The 27,051-nt window shown below is 33.5% G+C and overlaps 2 long non-coding RNA genes across 2 annotated transcripts; one reads left to right on the forward strand and one right to left on the reverse strand.

Moving 5' to 3' along the window:
• Positions 1-310: 310 nt before the first annotated feature.
• Positions 311-7,339, forward strand: LOC120184478. Its single transcript, XR_005522026.1, has 3 exons — positions 311-321; positions 2,496-2,507; positions 7,206-7,339. It is a non-coding gene; the product is annotated as an uncharacterized LOC120184478 (long non-coding RNA).
• On the reverse strand, positions 6,126-7,938 carry LOC120184477. Its single transcript, XR_005522025.1, has 5 exons — positions 7,758-7,938; positions 7,079-7,156; positions 6,821-6,987; positions 6,275-6,410; positions 6,126-6,186 (listed from the first exon to the last, which is right to left on the reverse strand). It is a non-coding gene; the product is annotated as an uncharacterized LOC120184477 (long non-coding RNA).
• Positions 7,939-27,051: the final 19,113 nt, after the last annotated feature.

Genomic DNA, 27,051 nt, shown 5'->3' on the forward strand with positions numbered 1-27,051 from the left:
ACTGGAAATTCTCTATTTTTATTCATGGATGGGTTCTCTGGTTACAATCAAATAAAGATATACCCTGAAGATATGGAAAACTATGTTTGTCACCATGTGGGGCACATTTTGCTACAAGGTGATGCTGTTTGGGATAAAGAATGTAGTGGCAACATACAAGAGAGCAATTGTAACACTATTTCATGACATGATGCATAAAGAAATAGAAATTTTTATCGATGATATGATCATTAAAGCCATGAAAGAAGAATAACATGTAGAGAATTTGAGGAAACTCTTACAAAGGTTAAGAAAATGCCAGCTAAAACTCAATCCAAGGAAGTGTACCTTTAGGGTAACGTCTAGAAAGCTATTGGGGTTTGTAGTGAGAAAAAAAAGGATTGAAATAGATCCAAACAAAGTTAAAGGTATTCAGAATTTACCACCCCCAAAATACAAAAAAAGTTCGAGGATTCCTAGGGAGATTAAACTACATTGCTCTGTTTATTTCATAGTTGACCGAGAAATATGACCCATTTTTCACCTTCTGCATAAAAATAACCCATGGGTATAGAGTGATGATTGCCAAGAAGCGTTTGAAGTAATCAAGCGTTATTTCTCAAATACCCCAGTCTTAGTGCCACCTATTTCAGACAAACCATTAATTCTCTACTTGTCAATCTTCGAGAATTCAATGGGGTGTGTATTAGGGCAGCATGACCAAACCGAGAAAAAAGAGAGTGCAATTTACTACCTCAACAAAAAAAGTTATTAATTGCGAGGCAAGACAATCACCTATCGAAAAATTTTGTTGTGCTTTGGTTTAGACTACTCGAAGGCTCAAGTAGTATATGTTGTATCAAACCACCTGTTTGATCTCTATGTTTCACCGTTTGAAATATCTGATGGGTGTACCTACTTTATCTGGAAGGTTGCCTCGCTGGAAGATTTTATTGTCTGAGTTTGACATCCAATATGCGAGCCAGAAAGAAGTTAAAGGGAGTGCTATAGCATATTTTATCGCAACTAAGGTTTCTGAAGAATATGAACCGTTGATTTTTTATTTCCCATATGAAGATTTAATGGCTATTTCAGTTGAAGAGGCATTTACTTCTATCAGTGAACATTGAAAGTTGAACTTTGATGGTGCTTTGAATGCCATACTTCACGAAATTAGGGTAATTTTTGTCTCGCCTAGTGGAGAACACTTTCCTTTCACCAGTCTGTTGAATTTTGATTGCAAAAACAACATGGTTGAGTATGAAGGGTGTATTTTGGGTCTCAAAGCTGCCATTGAGCGTCAAGTAAAGATACTCAAAGTATATGGGGATTCAGCTCTAGTAATTTATCAACATAGAGGTGAATGGGAAATAAAAGATCCCAAGTTGGTGGAATATCGTAAGTTGGTCTTGGAGCTTATCAAAGAATTTAAGGAAGTGGTATTCAATTACCTCCCTAGAGAAGAAAATCAAATGGTGGATGCCCTAGCCACTTTGGCAGCAGCCTTCAAAGTAAATGAACATTCAAATATGATGGCCATTGAAATGCAAGCTTATGAGTACCCAGCCTACTGTTATAGCATAAAAGAGGAAGAATATGGAAATCCCTGGTATTATGATATCTTACAATACATCAGATATCAAAGTTATCTTGAGAAAGAAATCGAGAATAACAAAAGAACTCTTAGAAGGATGGCTGCAGGGTATGTGCTTGGTGAGACCTTGTATAAGAAAAGTCCTGATTAGGTTCCATTGAGGTGTGTGGATGCCAAAGAAGATAAAACAGTCATTGAAGAAGTTCGTGAGAGAGTATGTGGTACCCATGACAATGGACATACAATGGCTAGAAAAATAAAGCGATTTGGGCATTATTGGTTAACCATGGAAACTGATTGTATCAATTATGCCAGAAAATGTCACAAATGCTAGATTTATGGAGACATTATCCATACCCCTCTTTATCTATTGCACATGATTACTTCTCTGTGATCATTGTATATGTTGGGCATGGATGTTATTGGAAAAATTTCGCCCAAGGCTTCAAATAGTCACCATTTCATTTTGGTAGCAATAGACTACTTCACCAAATGGGTTGAAGTGAATTCTTATGAAAATGTCACTTAGTCAACAGTCTACAAGTTCTTAAAGAAAGAAATCTTTTATCAATATGGTTTACCATAAAGAATCATCTTTGATAATGCCTTAAATTTAAACAATAAGATGATGGAATTAGTCTGTAAACAGTTTAAGATAAAACATTATAATTCCACCACTTATCGCCCAAAGATGAATGGGGAACTAGAGACAGCTAATAAGAACATCAAGAGGCTTATAGAGAAAATGGTTAAGACATATAAAGAATGGCATGAGAAGTTACCATTTGCTCTGTTTGCCTATCGAACTTCGGTAAGGACATCAACTGGGGTAACACCATTTTCTTTAGCCTATGGGATGGAAGTTGTGTTACCCATTGATGTAGAAATTCTATCACTTAAGTATTATCATAAGTTAAGCTAGATGAAGCAGAATGTGTACAAGCTAGGTATGAACAACTGAATCTGATTGAGGATAAAAAAATTAAAAGCTATATGTCATGGTCAGATGTACCAGAAATGTATGATGAGGGCATATGGTAAGAAGATTCAACCATGAGAGTTTTGAGAAAGAGATTTGGTACTTAAAAAGATTTTGCCAATTCAAAATGATTTTCGAGGTAAATGGATGCCAAATTGGATGATTTATGTTGTGAATAATGCCTTTTCTGGAGGAGCATTAATCCTCACTTAGATGGATGGATCAGAGTTACCTAACCCTGGAACTCCGACGCTGTCAATAAATACTCCGCCTGAATAATAAAAAAGAAAAAAGGAAAAGAAAATAAATAAATAAATAAATAAAAGGGGGTTCAAGATACAAAACTGTAAGGGCGTCTTGCAACTAAATGAGGTCTTAAGTTGAAAACCCGTAAAGGGCGGTTTGAGTTGTCATTCAAATTTAAGATTCATACAGGGTTGAGGTTTTTAATTGATTTTGAAGTTAAAAGAACTCTTGATTTGAGAAGCAATATTAAATGGTGATCAGGGTTAGGATAAGAGATTGAAAAAGGATTGAATAACCAGAAAAGCAATAGAGAGAACTTGAGATTCAATACTGGTTTATAGCATCCAACATTTGGAGATTTGGTAGTACAGGGGGAACTTCAGACCCTTGAGCATCGTCATAGTTCTCAAGATCCCTTTAATAGAAGCTACATTTGAGTCATTTTGTGTTGTGCCAGTTCAAAAGCATTCGTACTATTGATATCTGATAATGCATACTTTATTTTCTTTTATTTTTTCCAGTTAAAAGTTTGCTATGTATTTACCCAAAAAACTCTTTACGTTTATATGAATAAAAAAGGTTTTTTTCCTTAACATTATGTTGCAAGCATCCTAATGTGAAAATAAAAACATGTAGATTAACTTGGGAAATATGAGATCATTTTGTATTATTGTACAAACAGTTTTGGAAAAATGCAAGTGTTCTAAAGCTGAAAATGGTTTTAGCATGAGCTTACATGATGATGGGCTACAGGAAATTAAAACCTTGGGCTACATAAAAAGTTCAGCAAGTTGGGATAATCCAAGATGTTTATCATTGATTAAGTAGATGGTCATGAATACTGTATAGGTTCAAGAAGGAAGAGAATCAAGGTTATATCTAACAGAAGAGTATATAATCAAGATTGTCAGTTGGGTAAATCGGTGGTGAATTATGTGTCCAAGGATAAATTGGGTCATGAGGCGGTCGAAAAAATAAGGTTCTCATTCGAAAAAGAAAAAAAAAACTAAAATTGCTTCATTGCACGCATTTTAGGCATAAACATGATCATGAAATTCATAAAATGCATGACGACGGTAAATGCAATTGAGCACTTACAGGTCTTTCAAACGAAAGATAAAGTTTGAAGATGCTGAAATCCTAAGATAAAAGTAACCAATTCGAAGTCCCAAAAAGGGAGAGTTTAAAATAACATTCAAATCGAAATAGATTCTTATACTTAGTGGCTGCAAGATAAGTTTCCACAAGAAAAATCAATTTTCAAAGATTCTCTTGAATTCCAAACCTTTAGGTATGACATTTTCAAATTCTTAAACATATACTAACAAATGGTCATGTTTAATTTTCAGATTCGATCTTCTTGAAGACAAGAGAAGAAAATCTACCTTGATTCAATCTTTCCTGAAGAGCAGTGGAATGAATCAATGTTTTCATATATGATCTACCCTGAAGAGCATTAGAGTAGATCCCCTTGTTTTAGATTTCATTTTCCCTGAAGAGAAGTGCAACAAATCTACCTTGATTCAATCTTCCCTAAAGAGCAGTAGAATGAATCAATGTTTCCAGATCTGATCTACCATGAAGAGCATTGGAGCATACCCCTTTTTCAGATTTGATATTCCATGAGGAGCAGTATAGCAAATCTACCTCGATTCAATCTACTCAGAAGAGTAGTGGAGTGAATCAAAATTTCCAGATCTGATCTACACTGAAGAGCAGTGGAGCAGAAACCTTCAGGTATGATGTTTTCAAATTCTCAAACATATACTGACAAGTGGTAATGTTTAATTTTCAGATTCGATATTCTTGAAGAAAAGAGAAGCAAATCTACCTTGATTCAATCTTCCCTGAAGAGTAGTGGAATGAGTCAATGTTTTCATATCTGATTTACCCTGAAGAGTTGAAGAGCAAATCCCCTTGTTTGAGATTATGGAACAAATATACCTTGATTCAATCTTCCCTGAAGAGCAGTAGAACAAATCTACCTCGATTCAATCTTCCCTGAAGAGCAGTGGAGTGAATCAACGTTTCCATATCTGATCTTGAGATATTGTTCATTTCAAGTCTCACTTGAGACAATATCAGATTTCCAAGACAGATTCAACAGGACAAAAACTCATTGTCTCTTTGTCTTTGCCATGTTATTGTTAACACAAGAATGGACAAAGAGGGACATCTGTCGACACCCGTTTTCACCCAAAGACCGTTATTATCATTATTATTATTATTATATATTTTATTTTATTTATACTACATGCCAAAAATTATAACAAGCCCAATCAGGCCCAATTACAAGTGACCCAATGGGCCCAACCACACCCTAATCAAATATTGGTGGCGACTCCTCAAACAATGTTTCTTAAAAAATACCCCAAATTAATCAAACGAGATTTTAAATCACTTAAAAATTAAATTTATTTGTTTTAAGAAAAATTGTTTCGACATATAATAGAAAATGAATATTTGAAAATTATCAAAACTTAAATTCTAAGGTTAAGGAAAAAATAGATTTAATAGGGTTACTTTGGTAAAATGATGAGACAAGACCTCAAATTTTATGAGGTTTTCAAAAATATCATTAAAATTGACATTTATTCACGCTACAGTAAAATAGATTTTTAGCGGAGTTTTTAGCTCTATATCGGCATTTTTAAGCGCTGCAAAAAACTTTCCCAGTGCATGTAAAAACGTCGCAAGAAGCACTGTTAAAACTAATACCGCAAGACGTTTGTGAACAGAAAATGCCGCAAAGGTCCAGTTCTATAGCATCGTTTTTTTATTAAAAACGCCACAAAAGTTTAAAATCTATAGTGGAGTTTTTAAGAAAAACACTGCAAAATATAAAGATCTATAGCGGTGCTTTTAAGAAAAACGTCGCCAATTACCTTGTCTTTTGTGGCATTTTTTTTCTAATACATATTATGATATTTATCGGTGTTTGTGGTAAAAACGCCACTATTAACTATGTATATAGTGGCTTTTTTTACAAACGCCGCAAATGTGTGGTCATTAGTGGCGTTTCCATAACAAAATGTCGCAAAAGAACTCGACTTCGGGTGCCTTTTATTTATAATCGCCGCTATAGTAACTGATTTTGCATATATCATTTTCTACTTTATATTACCCAAATTTAATATTCTATTCTATAGCATTATCTAATAACAATAAATTTAAAATTTAATTACGACACAAATTATGTAGAAAAATAAATCATAATTTATAAAATTAAATTAAAATGTTACATAGTTCAACATTGTTCACTAGAATTTAGTCTAGATTATTTCTCTTTCAATTAAAAAAACATTGTACAATAGAATAAAAAACAATCTTCTAGTGGTAATTTGTATTGATCTGCAACTTGAGTTGATTCTTTTCATCAGGAATGTACCTTTAATTCAAACAATGAAAATAATGAATTCAGAGACAATATATTACAAGAATATAAACTAGAAGAAAAAACATGATAAAATATTTACTCGTATCCACTAGGCAGCAATTCTCAAACTTAGATTTAAAAGCTTTGGGTTCTTCAAACCCTATATCCTACTTCTTGGAATTCACAGATTCCCCTAGCAGCTTATACACATCAACTGATTCTTAAAGCTTTTGATCCTGAAAAATAATAAATGGCATGGATATAATTAGACAGATAACAGCCAAAACAAACTCACCATTTTTCTTTCAAGTAGGAAAGCAAGAACCGATAAACAACTAAGGAATTTGGATGTAAACCTCAAGTTTATAAATTCACCATGATTAAAAAATTGAACTTATGTATGGTTTTATCTCAACTACAGCTAAGACAAAGAACATAGCTCATTTTTATACCTAGACCAGATTGAGAACAAGACCTGTACTAAGACATCAAAACGTACTCATGCACAGGATCGTTTTGTGCTTGATATACAAAGCCTAATCACATTGACAAAACCAAGAGACAATAACCTAGAGATGTAGGCATTTTTACATTGACACTAACCTAATCACAGAGAGAAGACGCGGGTTAAACGTCATGAACTTACTTGATTCGTTGTATCGTAAACAATTATCGCAGCTGCAGCTCCCCTGTAATACATTGGTGCCAAACTATAGTACCTCTCTTAGCCAGCGGTATCCCAAATCTCAAACTTTACAGTTGCATCATTCACCGCCACCGTCTGGGAGAAAAAACTGCTCCTATGGTAGATTCCTACATATTATAAATCAATACCAAACCATATATTCCCAATTCAAAAGTCGAATCAATAATGTTCTAACTCAGATGATCAAACCGCACCAACCTGAAACTCAAGGAATTGCACTTTAACAAAACGCAAAACAAGACTCGATTTTCCGGCTCTGACATCCCTAAGTAGAACCTGAAGAACAAAACACATATTAACAACTGATACATACAACAAACACCAGTTCAAATATCAAACGTGGAATTTGATTGGCTCTAAAACCAACCACTAAAATCAAAAGAACATTTTGCAAAAATAAGCAAAAAACATATAATAATTCGCATAAAAATCAAATATGAAGCACAATCCATCAAGACCCCGATCATAATTCAGCATTTAAAGCCGACCCAAGCACAAAATTCAATATAACCCATAAATAATTCACATAAAAAGCACACATGAAACACCATACATAAAGACCCAGATCATAATTTAGCATCTAAAGCTGACCCAAAGCGCAGAAAATTCATGTGATTAAAAAACGAGGGTTTAAATGACGTGAGAGATAGAAAAAGAACTAATTTAGCATTCATGTTCTTGTTTTCAGTGGTGGCCATGAGAGCTTCTTGTCAACCAGATTTATGTGTTTCCCAAATCAAACAGATCGAAAATAGATCTATAAAATAAATAAAAAATTATGAAGTTAAGGCAAAATGAAACTGAGAACTGTAAAAAAATGAGGGTCATTTTGTTTCTTTGGGGGCCAACGAAATAGGAAGGAAGAGGGGATTGTTACCTCGTTCGCTTGAACCTCTCACCAAAGCCTAGAAATCGTCATCGTTCGTCACTCATCATCGAGAGGGGTAGACCGAAAGTCATCGGTTGTCGAAGTAAGGAGTGAGTGGGTTTATAGATTTCGTAGGTTTCAGTTTAGAATGAAGATCCTTTTTTTTTTTTTTGAGATTAGACGAGGGAATTCTAGAGTCTTATTCGGTTTAGGCTTTCTAAACTTTTTACCTGAAATAAATATCAAATAAGGTTATACTTAAAATTTGTAGTGTTTTTAAAACCAAACGCCACAAACATATCAAATTATTATTGCGTTTGTAAAAAAATGTCGTTAAAATACTACTCTATTACGGTATTTTTGAAAAAAATGCCACTACAGATGAATCTAATTGTGGTATTTATATAAAAACGCCGCTAAAATACTACTCTGTTGTTTGTTGAAAAAATACCACTACATATGAATACTATTACGACATTTGTATAAAAACGTCACTAAAGTACTACTCTGTTACGGTATTTGTTGAAAAAATGTCATTATAGATGAACCCTATTGTAGCGTTTGTTTAAAAACGCACTAAAGTACTACTCTATTGCGGCGTTCATTGAAAAAGCACCATAAAACGCCTCTAAAGTACTAATCTGTCACAGTGTTTTGTATAAAAACGTCGCTAAAGTTACCATTTTGTGGTGTTTGGAATGTAAACGCCGCTATATGTTTAAAGTTAGCAGCGTTTACTCTAAAACACGCTAAAAACACCCTATAGAACAGTTTTGTTGTTGTGTCAATTTAGTCAAAATCTAAAAATAAAACAAATAAAATTTTTGAATTATCAAGATTAAAATATTAACCCTGATTTTTGGTATGACATGAAAGTTACTTCCGAGGAAAGGTTTGAAATAATTTTCCAGAGAGATAAAACAAAAGATCGAGAGAGTGTAACAAAGAAATAAAGAAAAATGAAGCTTTTTAGAAATATCAAGAAGTTGTCGATAATATTCCTGCTAATGTTGAGTTTCATGAGGAGGATAATGCAAATACACTTCCCCTAAAGGATCAAAAAGTTTTGGATGAAGTGTTTCGATAACTCACTATCAATATTGATGCCACTATTTCAACACAACATGAGGATATTCCTATGGAAGATACTTTTGCTTTCGAGAAGGCTATTGATAGTACCAACACGGGTATTGCAACCGATGTTGACACACTATGGAATTTCCATCGACACCTATTAATGAAGATGCTAAGATTTTATCTATGCAAGTGATACTGCTTGATCAACCCATTGATGAGATTATTGTCACTGATAAGCCATTGTCGCAACTTTTGATGATATTGGTACGAAAAATGAGGACCTCATCACTTTTCCATGTTTAACGAGGAAGAAAAGAAAACTTAGTAAGAAGGTCAGGAAGAGGGAGAAGAATAAGGTGAAGAAAGCAAATAAGGATGTTGACATCGTTGTGGGTTCTTCAATAGTTAAAGGAAAATTTCCCCCTCTTTTACATTTATGTTTTTAGTTTGTCTGTTTGTACATTTTTTTAATTCCCTATTAATTTTCATGCATTAAGAACAATGTTGTTGGAAAGAATCAATTGATTTTTAGAATTAGTTTTTTTGCTTTTATAGATCATTGTGTAGCTGTACAAATCTTGCATAATTAATCGTGTAGTGTAATAGGAAACAACTCTAAGAAATTAGTTACTTTCCTTATTTAAGAGGTAGTATTCTTGTAAGAATATGTGTCGTATAAAGTATGAGATATAGTAGAAAGAATTTTTCTTCTTTTTGTTTATGTTTTTATGGAATCAAAGCAGGAATAAAATTCCTGAGAAACCCTAGCTTGCTCCTTGTTTAGCCATGAAAAAACATCTTCTCTTTCTTCAATCATGTCTTAAAATACAAAAGATTATGTCACCTCAACTCAGCCTTCAACCTTGCCATTTCCTTTTGCACCACTCTACTCTATAACCACCAAAAATCATCCAATCTATATCACCACAATCCGTCTCAATGGTGACAATTTTGTATGCTGATCACAATCGGTGAGCATGTACAATAGAGGAAGAGGGAAGATAGACTACCTAACAAGGGAAGTCCTTGGGCCAGCCACTAAAAATCAATCCCAAACAACTTGGGTGTAGAGAATTCCATGATAATGACATGGTTGGTGAACTCTATGGAAGAGGATATAGGCTCAAAGTACATGTGTTACTTTACTGCCAAAGAACTTTAGGAGAAAGTGACCCATATATATCCAGATATGGGTAACCAATCTTAGGTTTATGAATTTTCCTTGAAACTTGGTGATATTCGTCAAGGTAACGATTTTGTCACAAAATATTTTAATTCTTTGAAGAGAATATGACAAGACTTAGACATGTTTAATGATCAAGAGTGGGAGTGTCATAATGATGTATTAGGTATAAGGTTATTGTTTATGTAACTAGCATTTTCGAATTTCTTGCTGGTTTTAATGAGCATTGTGATGGGGTTAGGGGAAATTTATTGGGAGAAGTTTTTTGCCTTTAATCCATGAGGATTTCTCAGAAGCTTTCCACAAAGAAACATGAAGAGGAGCGATGCTCAACAAGAAATCCACTCCTACCAGGACATTTGAGAGCTAGGCATTATGAGGCTTATATCAGCAAGAGGAATGTTCCTCATTCATAAAATAATGAGGAGAAAACCCGACTGTGGTGTGATCATTGCAACAAGCCACGACAGACTAGAGAAACATGTTAATATCTCCAAGGTATGCCTATAGATTGGTAGCCAAGGAACAAGTGCCAACCACATACTGTTAATGCCTCTGCTGAACAGACCAACCCATTTAGCAAGGAGTAAATCGATCAACTCTTGAATCTGCTAAACCCTAATTCTGTACTCCAAATTGTTCTATGGTACATAAAGATACAAAATTAAACCCTTGGATTATTGATTCTGAAGCTTCTGATCATATGAAAAATTTACATTATTTATTTTATTGATATAACCCATGCTTTGGCCATAAAAAGGTTTGTATTACTGATGATAGTTTCTATTCTTTTAACACCCCAAATCTAGATTGGTAGTTTCGGGTTTACCCGAGAGGTTTGTGGACCATGCGAAGTCTATAATGAAAGTTGTTAGGCTAAGTGTGGGCTTGGTTGAGTGTGAATTGAGCCCAATTTATCAACAAAATTAGAATTTTTACATAATAGAAGATAAGGTGGGACAAATAGTGTGATTTTCCCATTTATGAAAAGATGAGAGCTTTATATCTCCCTTTATCTTATTTCCATCATTTTCTTCATTCTCTTTCTTCCTCTCCAAGTGCCATAGCTAAGAGTATGTTCCTTGAGCCCTTTTATGTTTCCTTAAAGTTTCAATTCATCCCTAATCCTTTATACATCATTCTTGGTGCTAAGGAAATAATTGTTATTCATGTTGGCTAGATAAAGAAGGGGTTTTTGTATCCAAGTCTTAGAGGAAGTGAGTGGCTAAGAAGGGAGCTTTATTTCGAGATTCTAACATCAAAGTAGTGTATTTATAATCTTTTTTGGTGTTAAGGCTTTCATAATTATGAAAATTTATCGAGATTTGGATATTTAAGCATTTTTAAGGTTTATGATTGACTCATGCCATATATGACATTTTTGCTGCTTAGATTATATTTTTAGGGTGCTAGAGACCCTAGGTAACTTCCCTAAGCTTTAGCATATGATTTAGGATCAAAATAAGACATTTAAGACAATTTTTGAGTAATTCTCAATTCTTGGGTTTTTTAGGATTGAGCACTGATACTGGATAACAGTATCAATTTAGATGAACAGTGCTGATACAAATATTATATAATAATATCAGTGATGGTAATAATAATATCGATACTGTGAATAGTAGTATCAGTACTAGAAATAACAGTATCAATAATGTAAGGATTTTTGGAACTTCGAATTTGTTTTTGGTACCGATACTCAAGGGTGTATCAGTACTTGACTTGGGAGTATCGATATTACATATAGGGTATCGATACTACTCATTTTGGATGGTTAGATTCGACTTCGTTAAGGCCCATAATAGTTAAAGATGACTCGTAAGGGTGAGACTTAGTCTATAAGAAACATAATTGGCTAAAGGTGCGTAGAAATATACTTAGGAGTGGGTTACGTTCGAAGTAACCATTAGGCATAATACTTCCAAGTATCTTCAGTCGAACACGTATCAAGTAACTAATAAAAAGGATCGTTAAAGAGGATATATCAACAAGTGATATGTTAAGCTAATCAGATTGTGAAATAAAAGAGTTGTATGTTATGATAACATCCATGAATTGAGGACATTTAAGTTGTTCTTTCAGTTCAAGGGTGAATTAAGGAAAGTGTGATGATAGAAATTAGAGTGTCGCTACCCAATGATGAACCTGGTTCAGGCATCGAGTTAGCAAATAATAAACAAAAAATTAGTAATTGTCTTAAAATCATGAAACACATAGAGACCTCTTTAGAGGTCAAAATAACTAAAACACCCTTAAGTGATAAATAACCATAATACAACAGCTTATTAAACTAACATATGGAACAGACTAATAAACCCTTGCATAGCGTTCAAGATGAGAGAATGAGCAAGATAGAAACAAGTGAGGGGATGACCTCACTTCAATGTCATGAGCTATGCTAATGTGTAACTAGTCTACCTTAGTTTCCCTATTTGGACATTGTCAATGATGTGTGGCCTTTGGGTCCTCAGATATGCATTTGTAGTTGCATTAGTTTAGTTTAGCAGTTATCATTAAAGTTTGTCTCGATGTTATGTTATATCGAGGCAATGCTTCAATTGAGTGGGAATTACTGATGTTATGTGACCATGGTTCCCCCTCCATGATCTACCTGATGTTATGTGATACTGGGTGATCATTCAATAGCTCAGTGGGAATTTCATCGATGCTATGTGATATCAATATTTTCCCCCAGCATTCTAGTATCCAATTCCATGTGAGACTAGATAATAACAATGTGTCACATTTAGATAATGAATAACAATGTTTCATGTGTCACATTCAGATAATGCACAGTAGTGTGTCATTTTTCTCATTCAGATAATGCACAATAGTTATAGTCATTGTGGTTAGAGACTTAGTAGTGGTGTACTAATGGTGAGGCCCTTAGCAAAGAATTAAGGGAAGTATGAAACTCCACTTCTTCATTAGAACAATTAAGCCTTAATTAGGTAGCACTTTATTATGATCATATATGTTCTTACTAGTTAGTATCATGTTTTTAGCATGCTTCTGTTTATGAGACTCATAATGCTACTCTAGATTAGCTATTATATTGCTAGGCTTTGTAAGATCAACATTCGGATGTTTCTGTTCGTAGGTTATTAGCTTGAGCCATTCGAGAAACACAATCTCAACATGACTTCTAGCATATCTTCCAAAGTATTGTACTGTAGCTTTAGTGGGCATGTGTATCTAGGACCCTTATTATTGTATTCAAATTTATAACTCTGAGTTTGTATTATTTTTGTTTTAAACGTTGTGTCGCAGAGCTCTTATTTATAAAAGTGTTTTTATAACTGTCATATATGTCTATTTTGGTACCATTCAATATGTTTTTAAATGAAAATGAAATAGGTTTTGAAAATTAGGGGTTGCCCCAGCATCCCAATGTGACAGTTTAGGCCAATCGAGTTTGAATTGTTACACTTCTATTGCTGGAAGAGGAACCATTAACTTGTCCAAGATTATAGGTCTTAAATCTCTACTCCATGTTCCAAAAATCAAATGTTATCTTCTATCCATCAACAAACTCTAAAAAATTCTAATTATTGTGTCATTTTTTTGTGTGAATCTTCTTCTGATTTTTAGGACCAGAAGTGGGGGATGATGATTGGGAGAGCTAAAGTGATAGGAGGACTTTACTACTTTGCAAACATTATTCCTGGTAATAAAAAGGTTCAAGCTTACAATAGTATGAGTTCGAACCCTGCATTAAAAAAATAATGGAATAACATCTTATACTAGGTTATCCAAGTTTTTCTTCTTTAATACATTTTTTAAGGGCTTTGATTGTGATTTACTTCAATGTGAAACGTGTTATTTGGGAAAAAACTCATCACATAAAATTTTCTCGAAAACCATACTATCCTTTAAAACCTTTGTTATTATCCATAGTGATGCTTGGAACCTTTAAAAATAAAAACTTTATCTATAAAAAGGGGTTTTGTGACTTTTATTGATGGTCACGCCATAATATGTTGGGTTTATCTTATAAGCAATAAATCAGAATTTGGAAAATTTTTAAAGGGTTTTTCAACATCATTGAAACTCAATTTGAAACAAAAATATGCATCCTTAGATCAGACAATGGAACTGAGTACTTTAATGAATGTTTAGGGGATTTTATAATAAACAAAGGTATGTAAATGGTGAACAAGAGAATGAGGTATTCATGGATCTTCCACTAGGACTTGTGAAGAAGTTTGGAGAATACAAGGTATATGGACTGAAGAAATCTTTGTATAGGCTCAAGCAATCTCCTTAAGCCTGGTTTAAGAGATTTGGAAAGGTGATAAAAAATATGGATATATTGATAGTCAAACTGATCATACTATGTTCTACAAACATTCAAAGACTGATAAACTTGCTATACTTATTGTCTATGTCGATGATATTATCCTTATAGGAGATTATGCTAGGGAAATTAAGACATTGAAAGGGATATTGACCATATAATTGAAGATTAAAAATTTGGGGGTTGTAAAGTACTTTCTTTTTATTGAGTTTGTCAGATCAAATGAGGAGATTTTTATTAATCAACAAAATTATCGATTAAACCCCAAAAAAAAGTTACAAGCAAAAAAATAGATGGTGTTAATAAAGAACAATATCAGTGACTGGTGGGAAGGCTAATCTACCTTTCACACACTCGTCCTGATATAGATTTTGTTGTTAGTATGGTAAGTTAGTTTATGCACTCTCCAAATGCTCATCACCTGGAGGCGATGTATTGAATCCTTAGGTATATGAAGGGAACGCTTGGTGTTGAATATTAAAAAAACACATGGGCTGCTAAAGAATTAGCAGCCGGCTACTTGAAAAAAATGGGGGCTGAATTTTTTTTAAAATTTAAGCAATGGTTAATTACATTTTTTAGTCATTGCACTTTAGGGTATTTTCAAAGATTAGCCCCTAAGCTTCAACTATAAATACCCTAGCTCATTTAGCTTCAAAATCATCCCAAATCATTTCTTTTCCAATACTAGAGAGTTTTCTTGTGAGTAGTGAGTGTTTTGTAAACACTTGTAAATTTTGTCTCTTAGTAAAAGATTGCAGCGGTCTAGAGACGTAAGCAAATTGGATGAACTCTGTTATCAATTTCAGGTATTATTTTTCCGCTTTTATTTCGTATTATCACTAATCTAGTTATAGGAAAATTACTTGTTCTCGTTTATTTCCCAATAACTGGTATCAGAGCTTTTGGTTGTGAATCTTATCAATTTTTTGTGAGGTTACTATTTATTACTATTCATGTAAATAGTAAATTTCATGAATAGTAAAAATTTTGTCGGTAATACGAATTTGTCAATGGAGGTGTTCTAATATATGGTGGTTCGCAAGAATTATCAAAAACGATCCAAACGAAGCCAGATTCGAGTGGAAACGATGGCTGCAGACGAAGGGAATGTGAAAATTGAGAAGTTCGATGGTGCGGACTTTAGCTTTTGGAAAATGCAGATTGAAGATTTTTTGTACCAGAAAAATCTATATCGACCTCTATCAGGAAAGCAACCAGAGGGCATGAAGAATGAAGATTGGGCTCTTCTCGACAGACAAGCCCTCGGAGTTATCCTACTGACGGTATCCCGCAAAGTTACTTTCAACATAACAAAGGAAAAGACCACATCGGGTCTTATGGAGGCTCTTTCTAGTATGTATGAGAAGCCATCGGCCTCAAACAAAGTTCACTTGATGAGGTGATTATTCAATTTGCGGATGGCGGAAGGGGCATCAATGGCTCAACACCTAAATGAACTCAACACTATCACAACCCAGTTGAGTTCCGTGGAAATTGAATTCGATGATGAAGATCGAGCTTTAATTCTCTGATCATCTCTACCAGACAGCTTGGAATGCTACTGTTACAGCAGTTAGCATCTCATCGAGAAACAATAAATTGAAATTTGACGATGTTCGGGATCTGGTATTGAGCGAAGAAATTCAACGAAGAGAATCGGGTGAAGCATCAACCTCCTTAGCCTTGCACACAGAGTCTAGAGGGAGAACTTCAGAAAGAAATTCAAATCGTGGCAGATCCAAATCCAGAAGGGGAAAATCAAGAACGGGAAAAAAAGGTTTTACCTGATATAATTGTGGCAAGAAGGGTCACTTTAAAAGAGATTACCGAACACTGAAGAAAGATAACGTCGCACAGGAAGCCAACATGACAGAGGAGACAGGTGATGACATAATTCTAAGCGTCAACAGTCCGATTGAATTATGGATCTTGGATTCAGGGGCATCTTTCCACTCCACCCCATGCCAAGAAATCATGGAGAACTATGTCAGTGGTGATTTTGGGAAGGTTCATCTAGCTGATGATGAAACCTTGAAGATCATTGGAAAATGAGACATCCGATTAAACTGCCAAACCAGACCACCTGGATGCTGAAAGGAGTGAGACATATTCCTGGCCTCAAAAGAAATTTGATTTCTGTAGGATAGCTTGATGGAGAAGGTTATAGTACAACCTTTTCAGGCTGTGAATGGAAGATTACCAAAGGAGCACTCATCATTGCTCGTGGTAAGAAGACTGGTACTCTCTATGTAACCTCAAATTTAGATAATATCATTGCATTAGCAGATGCTGATGGAAAATCAAACCTATTGCACCAAAGGCTTGGACATATGAGCGAGAAAGGGATGAAGACACTTTTTTCAAAAGGAAGCTGTCGGATCTAAAGAGGTAGATGTCGGACTATGTGAAGATTGCATCTTTGGCAAACAAAATAAAGCCAGTTTTTGGCAAATAAAAGAAAGCCAGTTTTGCAAAGATTGGCAAGGTACAAAGGCAGAAAAGTTAGAGTTGGTTCATACTTATGTATGGGGACCATTTCCAGTTCCATCTCTTCCAGGCTCATTATATTATGTCACATTCATCGATGATTTAACAAGGAAGGCGTGGGTTTATTTTCTGAAGAAGAAATTAGAAGTCTTTGATACCTTCAGAAAATGGAAGGCCATGGTGGAAAATGAGACTGGTTTGAAAGTCAAGTGGTTGAGGTCTGACAATGGAGAGAATACAGAAATAGTAGATTCAGAGATTTTTGCATAAACAATGGGATCAAGATAGAGACAATAGTCTCCTTGACACTGCAGCAAAATGGCGTAGCAGAGCACATGAACAGAACTATGAATGAACATGCCAGAAGCATGAGGATACATGCCGGCTTGCCCAAATTTCTCTGGGCTGAAGCTATCAACACTGCAGCTTACCTGATCAACCATGAGCCCTCTTTTCCATTGGATGGCAGAATACCAGAGGAAATTTGGAGCAGAAAAGAAATAAACCTTTCACACTTAAGAGTGTTTGGTTGTATTTCTTATGTACACATAAATTCTGTTGAAAGAAGTAAACTTGATGCCAAGTCCAGCAAATGTGTCTTTGTTGGTTATGGTGGTGATGAGTTCGGTTACCAGTTTTGGGACTACGAAAATCGAAAGATCATCAGAAGTAGAGATGCCATTTTCAATGAGAATGTGATGTACAAAGACAGGTCAACCGTAGAATCAAGTAGCTCCAATGTCGAAGCTGAAACAAAGGAATTTGCTGAGTTCGAGGAGATTTCTGGAAATGATATTTAGATCAGTCCTGAAGAAGTCCAAGAAGAACCAGTCACACCAGAACTGAGACGCTCCTCTAGAATTCCTAAACCAACCCAACGTTATTCGCCTTCTTTGATCTACTTGTTGTTGACTGACATCGGTGAACCAGAGTGCTATGATGAAGCAATGCAGGTAGAGGATTCAGTTGAGTGAGAGTCTTCATGAAAGATGAGATGGACTCGCTTATGTCAAATCAAACATGGGAATTAGCTGAATTACCACCAAGCAAGAAAGCACTCCATAACAAGTGGATTTACAGATCAAAGAAGAGCACGATGGGAGAAAACGCTACAAAGCAAGATTGGTTGTCAAAGGTTTTTAGCAAAAACAAGGTATTGACTACAATGGAATTTTCTCTCCAGTCGTGAAACTGTCTACAATCAGACTGGTGTTGAAAATTGTAGCTGCAGAGAATCTACATCTTGAGCAATTAGATGTGAAGACAGCTTTCCTTCATGGTGATTTGGAGGAAGAAATCTATATGAGCACTACAAATGCTGTTGCATCGATCGAGGTGTGAAGACATATTAAAATCAGTCTTTAAGTGGGAGATTGTTGAATATTAAAAAAACACATGGGCTGCTAAAGAATTAGCAGCCAACTGCTTGAAAAAAATGGGGGCTGATTTTTTTTTTAATTTAAGCAATGGTTAATTACATTTTTTAGTCATTGCACTTTAGGGTATTTTCAAAGATTAGTCCCTAAGCTTCAACTATAAATTCCCTATCTCATTTAGCTTCAAAATCATCCCAAATCATTTCTTTCTCCGAATACTAGAGAGTTTTCTTGTGAGTAGTGAGTGTTTTGTAAACACCTGTAAATTTTCTCTCTTAGTAAAATATTTGCAGCAGTCTGGAGACGTAAGCAAATTGGCTGAACTCTGTTATCAATTTCGGGTATTATTTTTCCGCTTTTATTTCGCATTCTCACTAATATAGTTATAGGGAAATTACTTGTTCTCGTTTATTTCCCAACACTTGGAAGAGGACTACTGTTTAAGAAAAAAGAGCACTTATAGATAGAAGCATTTACAAATACATAATGGGAGGGGAGTATTACATATAGAAGGTCAACCTCAAGGTACTGTACTTTTCTATGAGGACACTTGGTAACCTAGAGGAGTAAGAAGCAAAGTGTTGTGGCAAGAAGCAGTGATGAAGCTGAATTTAGGTCTATGGCTCATGGGATATGTGAATTTCTATGGATTAGAAGAATTCTTGAGGAGTTAAAAATTTATAGTCCACTACCAATAAAGGTGCACTGTGATAATAAGTCTGCAATCGCCATTGCCCACACTCATGTCCTTAATGATTGAACAAAGCACGTAGAGATAGACAAGCACTTCTTCAAGGAAAAATTGAAAGAGGAGATATCTAAATGGTTTACGTTCCTTCCAACAACCAAGTAGAAGATATTCTAACAAAAGGTCTTCATAAAAGACAGTTCGATAGTTTAGTGTGCAAGCTCACTTTGAAAATATTTTCACGCCAACTTGAGGAAGAGTGTTAGAAAGAATCAATTGATTTTCATAATTAGTTTTTTCCCCTTTTATTGATCATTGTGTAGTTGTACAAATATTGCATAATGAACCGTGTACTGTAATAGGAAATAATTGTAAGCAATTAGTTAGTTTTCTTATTTAGGAGGTAGTATTCCTATAAGATGTACCGTGTAAAGTATGAGATATAGTAGAAAGTATTTTTCCTCTGTTGTTTCTATTTTTAAATGCACCAACCATATTTGGGGATGTGCTATCCCAATTTAATTAAACTTTTTGTCGATGCATGTACAAAACAAATAATGTATGCCTCGCACAACTGAAACTTAATAATATATCGGCTTGCCAAATCTTTTGTGTTAATAAAGTTGATGTGTTCAAAATTTATGTGCAATTGAGTGAATAAAAATTTGAAACATGGCAAAGCCAATTCATTATGGATCGACTTCCCTTCATTCAATACCTAACTTTCAATATGATAATTGTGTTAAAGCACAAAATACTCAAGTTGAGCATGAATTAGAAATGATAATTATTTGAGTCATTCTATTGTGATTGCTGAATATAACTTCTTGATGTCAATGTTGATCAATCTTTCTTACATATTTGTTAATTTTGAGTTGAGAAGAATTACTCTTGTTGGAAAATGCCTAGAGCATTGAATGAAGTTGTGTGAGCTTTAGTAATACTTGATAATAGTTTTGTTGAAACATGAGAAGATGCATGAATGCTTGTGTGGTCATTTTAATAAACTTTGCTTGAGGAAAAACAAAAGCGTAGGTTTGCGATGTCATAACTCTTCGAAAGAAAGTAGTTTTGCACACTTTCTAGTTATGTTATTGCTTCATATTTCGTTATTTACTTGCATGTATATAATGTTTTCTTAATGTTTCGACTTAACTAGAGTAAACTCCTTAATTATGCCAAGTTAGCTTTATTTTGTTAAAACAAAACTTTTTGATACTTTTATTGAGTTTTGATACAAGTTGTTGACACATTAAAGAAAAGTTCTATGAAGCAAGAAGAATTATCTAAAACATAGGGCTCACTTTACAACAGTTATAAAAAGTTTCAGAAAAACATTTTGCATGAGGTTGTGACATAGTTGAAGGCTATAAAAGGATGTATTTACCGTCATTCTGGAGTGTGAGGTACTTTGTAGAGAGAATAGTTGAGAGTAGAATTTCGTGATAGATATTCTTTCTTTAATTTTATTTTCATTTCCTAAAATTTTCTTATATTTTCTAACTTACCAAACACTAGTTTGGAGCTAGATTTTTGCTGAATCAACATTGTAAACAACAAGAACCAAAGTCATAGAAACGTCACGAGATCAGCAATTGCAGCTGATACATCATCAATTCATAGCAAGAGCTCGAGAGGGAAGATCTCTATAGCTTTGATCCTTCATGAGCACTAGTCTTTTCGTAAACTTGATTTTGTTCAATTTCTTGTTGACGAATGCTTATTACTTTTGTTAATATATTCATTTCTCTGGCTTTCATTACTTGTGACTCATTTCTTAATATACATATGTATAGATCTTAGCAGAGGTGACATATCGTCAGGTAAACAAATTGAGCATTTACAACAAGAAAAAATTGTGACAGTATTACAGAGAAATTTGGATACCTGGTTTGTTTTGACATTCGAACAGGACAGTTATAACTTGTCTAAAGAGATATAGGTTGTGTTGGGCTGTCTAAGTGAAGCCTGATAAAGATAAGCTCCTAGTGAATTGTTGAACAAATGAGTATGTTAGTCGAGGCAATAATGTGTTAGTTGATTTCATTTGTGGTGATCTTAGTTGTTGTGACTCTTGTTATTTACATCGACATTCATTCTTATTTTGTAGGCAGTGTAATTCACCTTAGGTATCAGTTTAGATTCAGTATTCCTCATCATTGATTTACTTTATGTTTTTACCTTCCTACATTTTAGTTACCTTGCAATTTAAATATTATTGTTTATCGTTTCAATTTAATTTATGCCGTTAATTTCTTTGTAGACAATTAACATGAAACAATTAAAGCCAATATTTTTCAGTCACTACTATAAAATAGGTTTTTAGTGCAGTTCTTTTAGTCCTATAGCGGCGTTTTTAAGTATCGCTAAAAACCCTCTCTGCGTTAGTAAGAAGCGTTGGTAAATCAAACGCCGCAATAGTTTGTGGCGTTTGTGAACATAAAATGCCACAACAGGTCAAGAAATATAGCAGCATTTTGAAAACAAACATCGCTAATTCTTGTGTTCTATAGCAGCGTTTGTTGTCAAACGCCACTAATTACCTTATCTTTAGTGGCGTTTATTCCTTCAAATGCCGGTATATGTTGTGTTATGTAGTGGCGCTTTTATCTACAAACGCCGCTATTGACTATTTATATAGTGGCGTTTTGCTTGACAAACGCCGCAAATTTCTACAAGATTAGTGGCATTTTCATCTCAAAACCTCGTAGAAGAGTGACTTACATTTTCTTCCATAAGTGCTACCTCCATTCTCATTAATAATTTTCTACTTTCATTTTTATGGTCATCTCAAAATCCTTATTTCAGTCTAAGATCCTTATAGATAGCAACTGGTAAGCGCATGACCAAAGAATGCAACGCTTGATTATGGAAGAAGTCTCATTGTTTGCCATCATATAGTCAATTGGCATATCAAAGAGAACATTAATTATTTAACTACAAACCAATTGAAATAATGCAAAAAAAAAAAATGGAGATTGGAAATCAAAAGGGTTCAGATTTAATATCAATGAACTTTGCACATAAAAACAAGAACATGAATGGAGATACAAGTTCTTGTTAAACAAGAATAAAAGCATGGTATTTTCCCTTTTTTATTGATAAATAAAGCATTGCATTAATAATAATAAAGAAAAATCCCATATAAACCTACACGCTTACAAACTGTACAAAACTACAAACCAAAGGAGGTAAGTGGTTAGGCTTTAGAATTAAAGATATGAATCTGAATGTATATCATGTAAAGTTTTACTACTGTAACTAAATATGTATATAAAAGCACTAAAACTTTTATGTTATTCACTTCCAAACCTTAATATCCCCATCTCTACAGTTTGATATCAAGAGTCCCTGATTCAATTTCACAGAAGCCAAAGAGAGGACAGAATCATGGTGGCATCCCGCAGAATCAGTAGCAGCAGCAGCAAGAACTGCTTTTTCTATCAACTTGTCTATAACATATAATTCACTATTGAATAAAATCTATAAACGAAGAACAAAAAGACTTCGATCAGTAAGATGCAATTATATACTCATTACTACTGACTGTCACTAATTTGATCAAAGCTAGATATTTTGAAAACCATTATACATAGTAATCCATTAAAATTCTGACAGATAAAACACAAGAATGAAATTTTATGTAAATCTATCCTTAGAAGATACCTTTACAGCTTGTGCACTAAAACTTGATCTTGCTTCATAGAAATCATCATTTCCAACTCCCTTCAAATTTGGGCCTCACATACAGTAACTTCTATCAGGGCTGCAATGAAAACAATGTAAACAATGCATAAAATTTCCATAAGATCACTGAACAGGGATAAAAAAGAAATTCGACAAAAACCTGAAATGGTCCCAGCAGCGAATCCTTAAGTTAGTGCCCCCATTCAACATATCACCCCCAGGTAAAGGAAGTAATGCACGGATACCTGGAAGACGAGCTGATGGTTCATTAAGTTCATTACTTCATTCACTCGATACTTTGGATTTGCATTCCTCCTTGGATCAGATTTAGAGCTTGTTTTAGTAGATGGCTTTGCCAATGCCCATGGTAAATAGACAGTTCTGCATCACTATCATAATTTGCTGCCCAAACTACCTGGAGATAAAAGTTGGAAGGCAAAATTTTAATCACAATGACGATAATAACAAAAACCAGATCACATTATTTTTAATATCAATTCAAATCAGTTTCCGTTGTACACAATCCCTGAATTTTTTTTCTTCAAAATATATAACCAGAGCCTTCTTTGTTTTCAGTTCTGTCTTCCTCTAAGCAGGTAAATTGTTCGGCTTTTATTGTTATGGATTTTCCTTCTTCTTTTTTTTTTTTTTTTTTTTGAGAAATATTGTTATGGATTTTTGAATGCTTAATTTGGGACTTTATTCTAATGAAAAATAGGGTTGTTCAGATTTTCATGGGTCTTTTCATTTTGACGATAAGTGATTATAGAAGAGGAGGTGAAGAGATGGTACCTGTGAGTGACGACGATGACGGAGAGAAATAAATGATGAAGACCAACGATCGGGTAGTAGTAATCAGTGAGATTCAAAGAGATGAGAGAAGATTAGGGATTTGGAACGTAACAGTTGAGACAAAGGAAAAGTAGGATAAATGACCAGATATTTGCGGTGTTTGTTTTTACAAATGCCATTAGAGTACTGCACACTTGTGGCGTTTAAAATAAAACGTCACTATATATAATTTCTATTGTAGCGCTTGTTATAAAAATGCTACTAAATTATGTGTCTAAAACGACGTTTTTCTAAAAACGCCACCATATATTATCTATCGTGGTGTGTTTTACTACAAACGTCACTAAAGGTACATGTATATTGTGGCGCATTTCTGTAAACGCAACGAATTTATAATTTTGTGGCGTTTTTTGTAAGCGGGATGCACAAAATTAACAGTGTCTACTCTAAGAATACCGTTAATAACTTGTTTTTCTGTAGTGATTCTCTGTGGGTTTAACGTCTAACGTGTCTCAACATGTTCACTATATTATTTGTGTCGACTTGTGTATGCTTAAACAATAATTACATCTCTATTCACACGCAATCAATAAACCTATGATTAAATAAAGAAAACAAATTAAATAGAAAAAATATAAATGCAACAAAAGCAAACAATATCTATTGTCAAACTTAAAATGGCGCCAATAACTTGTTGACTATATGGATAATGCAATGGAAAAAAATACAAAAATAGTTATCTTGCTTTTACTACCGCAACATCCACACGCAAGTGTACATGATTGGAAAGTAATACAATAGTGAGTGAGTTATCTACAGGGATTGAGTTTAATATTGTTTGATTAAGTTATCACTTGAAATTAAAGATTTACTTTTTAATTGAGTGATTGCGATTAAAAAATTATAAAAACCAATCGATAATGAGAACTAAAAGGTAAATAACACAACACAATAAACAAGTAACCAATTGCTATAGCAAAGAATGAAGTGGCCAGGGTTGAACTCTAGTTTTATAATGCTAATTGTTTTGGGGATGTTGCAATAAAGCTTACTATTCGCAATGACAAATCCAAAAATATTTTTAGGGTAGGCATATATGTTTTAATAATATAAATTTTTCATATGGGGTAGACACAAATAAAATTTAGGATAGACACTAATAGTAAAATGAACAATTAACATAAAAAAATTGGATTCTATAGTAAACACGTGCCCATCCTGAAATACACGAAAACCCACCATTGAATACACGAATGGATCCCTAAGTGTTATTTTCCACTTTTGATAGTAAAATTAAACTAACCTCATTAAGATTGCATATCCATATATGTATTTAACTCAACTAGCACTAATAAGCTTCATCCACTAAACTCATACAAGGCTAGATATTGTTACTAGAATCGAGAAATGGTGGATCAACTACCACCGACATACATTATCCGTCTTCAATCAAGCTAAAACTATCCCTCCCTGAATTAATACTAACTCAAGGCTTACTAACCATTTTCCAATGCATTAACCTGACATGTAAATAACCCGAATTTGAGATTAACCTAGTAAATAACTGATACTATTTGATCTATTATCTACCTTACATGTAATAATCCGGTACTACAAAGACGACGGTAACTATCCCAACCCAGTTTGCTCCATTTGTAAACGTCAGGATTCGAACCCCTAACCTTTGCTTAAGAGATCTAGTGTCTCATCCCACTAGACCAACTTATTGTTGGTTTAATTATGATCATTAGATTAATAAATTTAATTATAACTATTAAATAAATTTTCTTTTTATATTAATTATGATCATTAGAATAAAAAAATTAATTATAATCTTTAAATTAATTTTATTAAATTGTTCATTTATTAATTATCAATTTTGTTAGGTTTGAAGTTAGATTATATGAAATGACTTTAAAGATCATAAGTTTAATTCATTATTTTGATGTAATAATTGAGTAATATAAATATAATTTAATTTTAATTAAGTTAGAGTTTTTCAACCCTAGTTTTCTCTTTTTTTCTTGTGTGGCCTTTAATTTTTTTCGTCTTCATCTTTGTAATTGACTGTAGCACTAGCTTTAGTGATGGTCTCCGACTATCAATAATCATTTTTTCTTTTATTTTATTATGTTAACTCTGGGATGTTTCTTTTGTCTTTTGGCACTTTTTCGATTGTTTGACCATTATTTTCTTTTATCCTTTTTCTCAAGGCTAGATTTGGCATCGCCATGACTGATCAAGATGACGCTAATTTGTTATCATGTCGATCGTCCTTGTTGTGGACCCTCTGATTGAATTTGGATATGCGATCTGCGTTCGTGGATAGTTTTCTCACATCGCTCGATTCTGATTTGCAGTTTGTCAGTCGTAATAAATATAATTTGTACATTTATAAATTTTTGTTTATAGTTGTGGTTGTAAACTTTCATTGTTATTTGAATATTTTTCTATTTTTAATAAAACTAATAACTCCTATCCTTTCAAAAAAAATTAAATATAATTTAACTTAAAATTTTAATATATATATATATATATTTAAACATGGTTTTACTTATGATAATATTAAAATATGAGATTAAAAAACTTTAGTAACTTTATAAATATTGAAACTAACAAAATTTATAAATGTACAAATTATATTTATTACGACTTAACACTGTAAAATTACAATTAAATCAATTAAATAAATTTAAGTTAAAAATTAAACTTTCAGCTCTTATTTATAGCAAAAGTTTTACAATGCTAAAAGTTCAACTTTGCTATTAGAATTTTTTTTATCGAGCCTTTATTAATATATGTATAATTTAATAATACATGCATGTATGTATGTATAATTATTGGTTGCTAAAGATGATTTGGTGATGGTGAAGCCCCCTCCCATTCCCTATTTTCTTTGCATCTTATACTCGTAGAAAGTTAGGCAAGATGAGTCGGAATAGTAGGGGAATGAGGTATAGAGCTAACTGGGTAGGTTGGCGTCGGTAGGGGAAACACGGTGCAGAGGGGAGACTGGGATGATTAGTGGAATTAATGCACTGATCTGATATTGATCTTCATGTTTATTTTTTTTTGTCTTTTTCCTTTTTTATAATTGTTTTGTTTTAAATATGATAAAATAAATGGTAAACTATACACTTAGTACTCAACTGTTATTTTGTTCGATTTTGGTCACTTAACTATTTTTTGTTTCAAAATCATACCTAACATTAATTTTTTGTTATATCTTGATCATCTACCGTTAATTTTTTAACGGCGATGCTGACATGTCACCATAAGGTAATATCATGTTATTATTGAAAAAATTTGTATGTATGTATACTTTTTATTCAAAATCGAATGTATGAATTGATATGTATGTATGTCACGGCCAGAACTAACTATTTTTTTTGGCTCGGGTGAAATTAAAAAAATGAGCCCTAACTTAAAAGAAATTTAAGAAATGTGTAATATAAAATTTCTATTAATTTTTTATTAAATTAAACAAATAGTAATTCATTACAATCTCAAAAATGTCAAAAACATATTTAAGCATATAAATACTTATAAAAAACATTCCATTCGAGCATTTATTGATGCAAAATTATTGATGATAGTGTCAACATCAATGTTTTCCAACATATTTTTCTCAATACATAACATAGCTAACCCATTCAATCTTTCTTGTGACATTGTTGACCTCAAGTAATTTTTCAATAATATCAGCTTTGAAA

This window comes from Hibiscus syriacus, unplaced genomic scaffold (assembly GCF_006381635.1).
Source record: "Hibiscus syriacus cultivar Baekdansim isolate YM2019G1 unplaced genomic scaffold, ASM638163v2 tig00112912_pilon, whole genome shotgun sequence".
In the NCBI taxonomy this organism is placed as follows: domain Eukaryota; kingdom Viridiplantae; phylum Streptophyta; class Magnoliopsida; order Malvales; family Malvaceae; genus Hibiscus; species Hibiscus syriacus.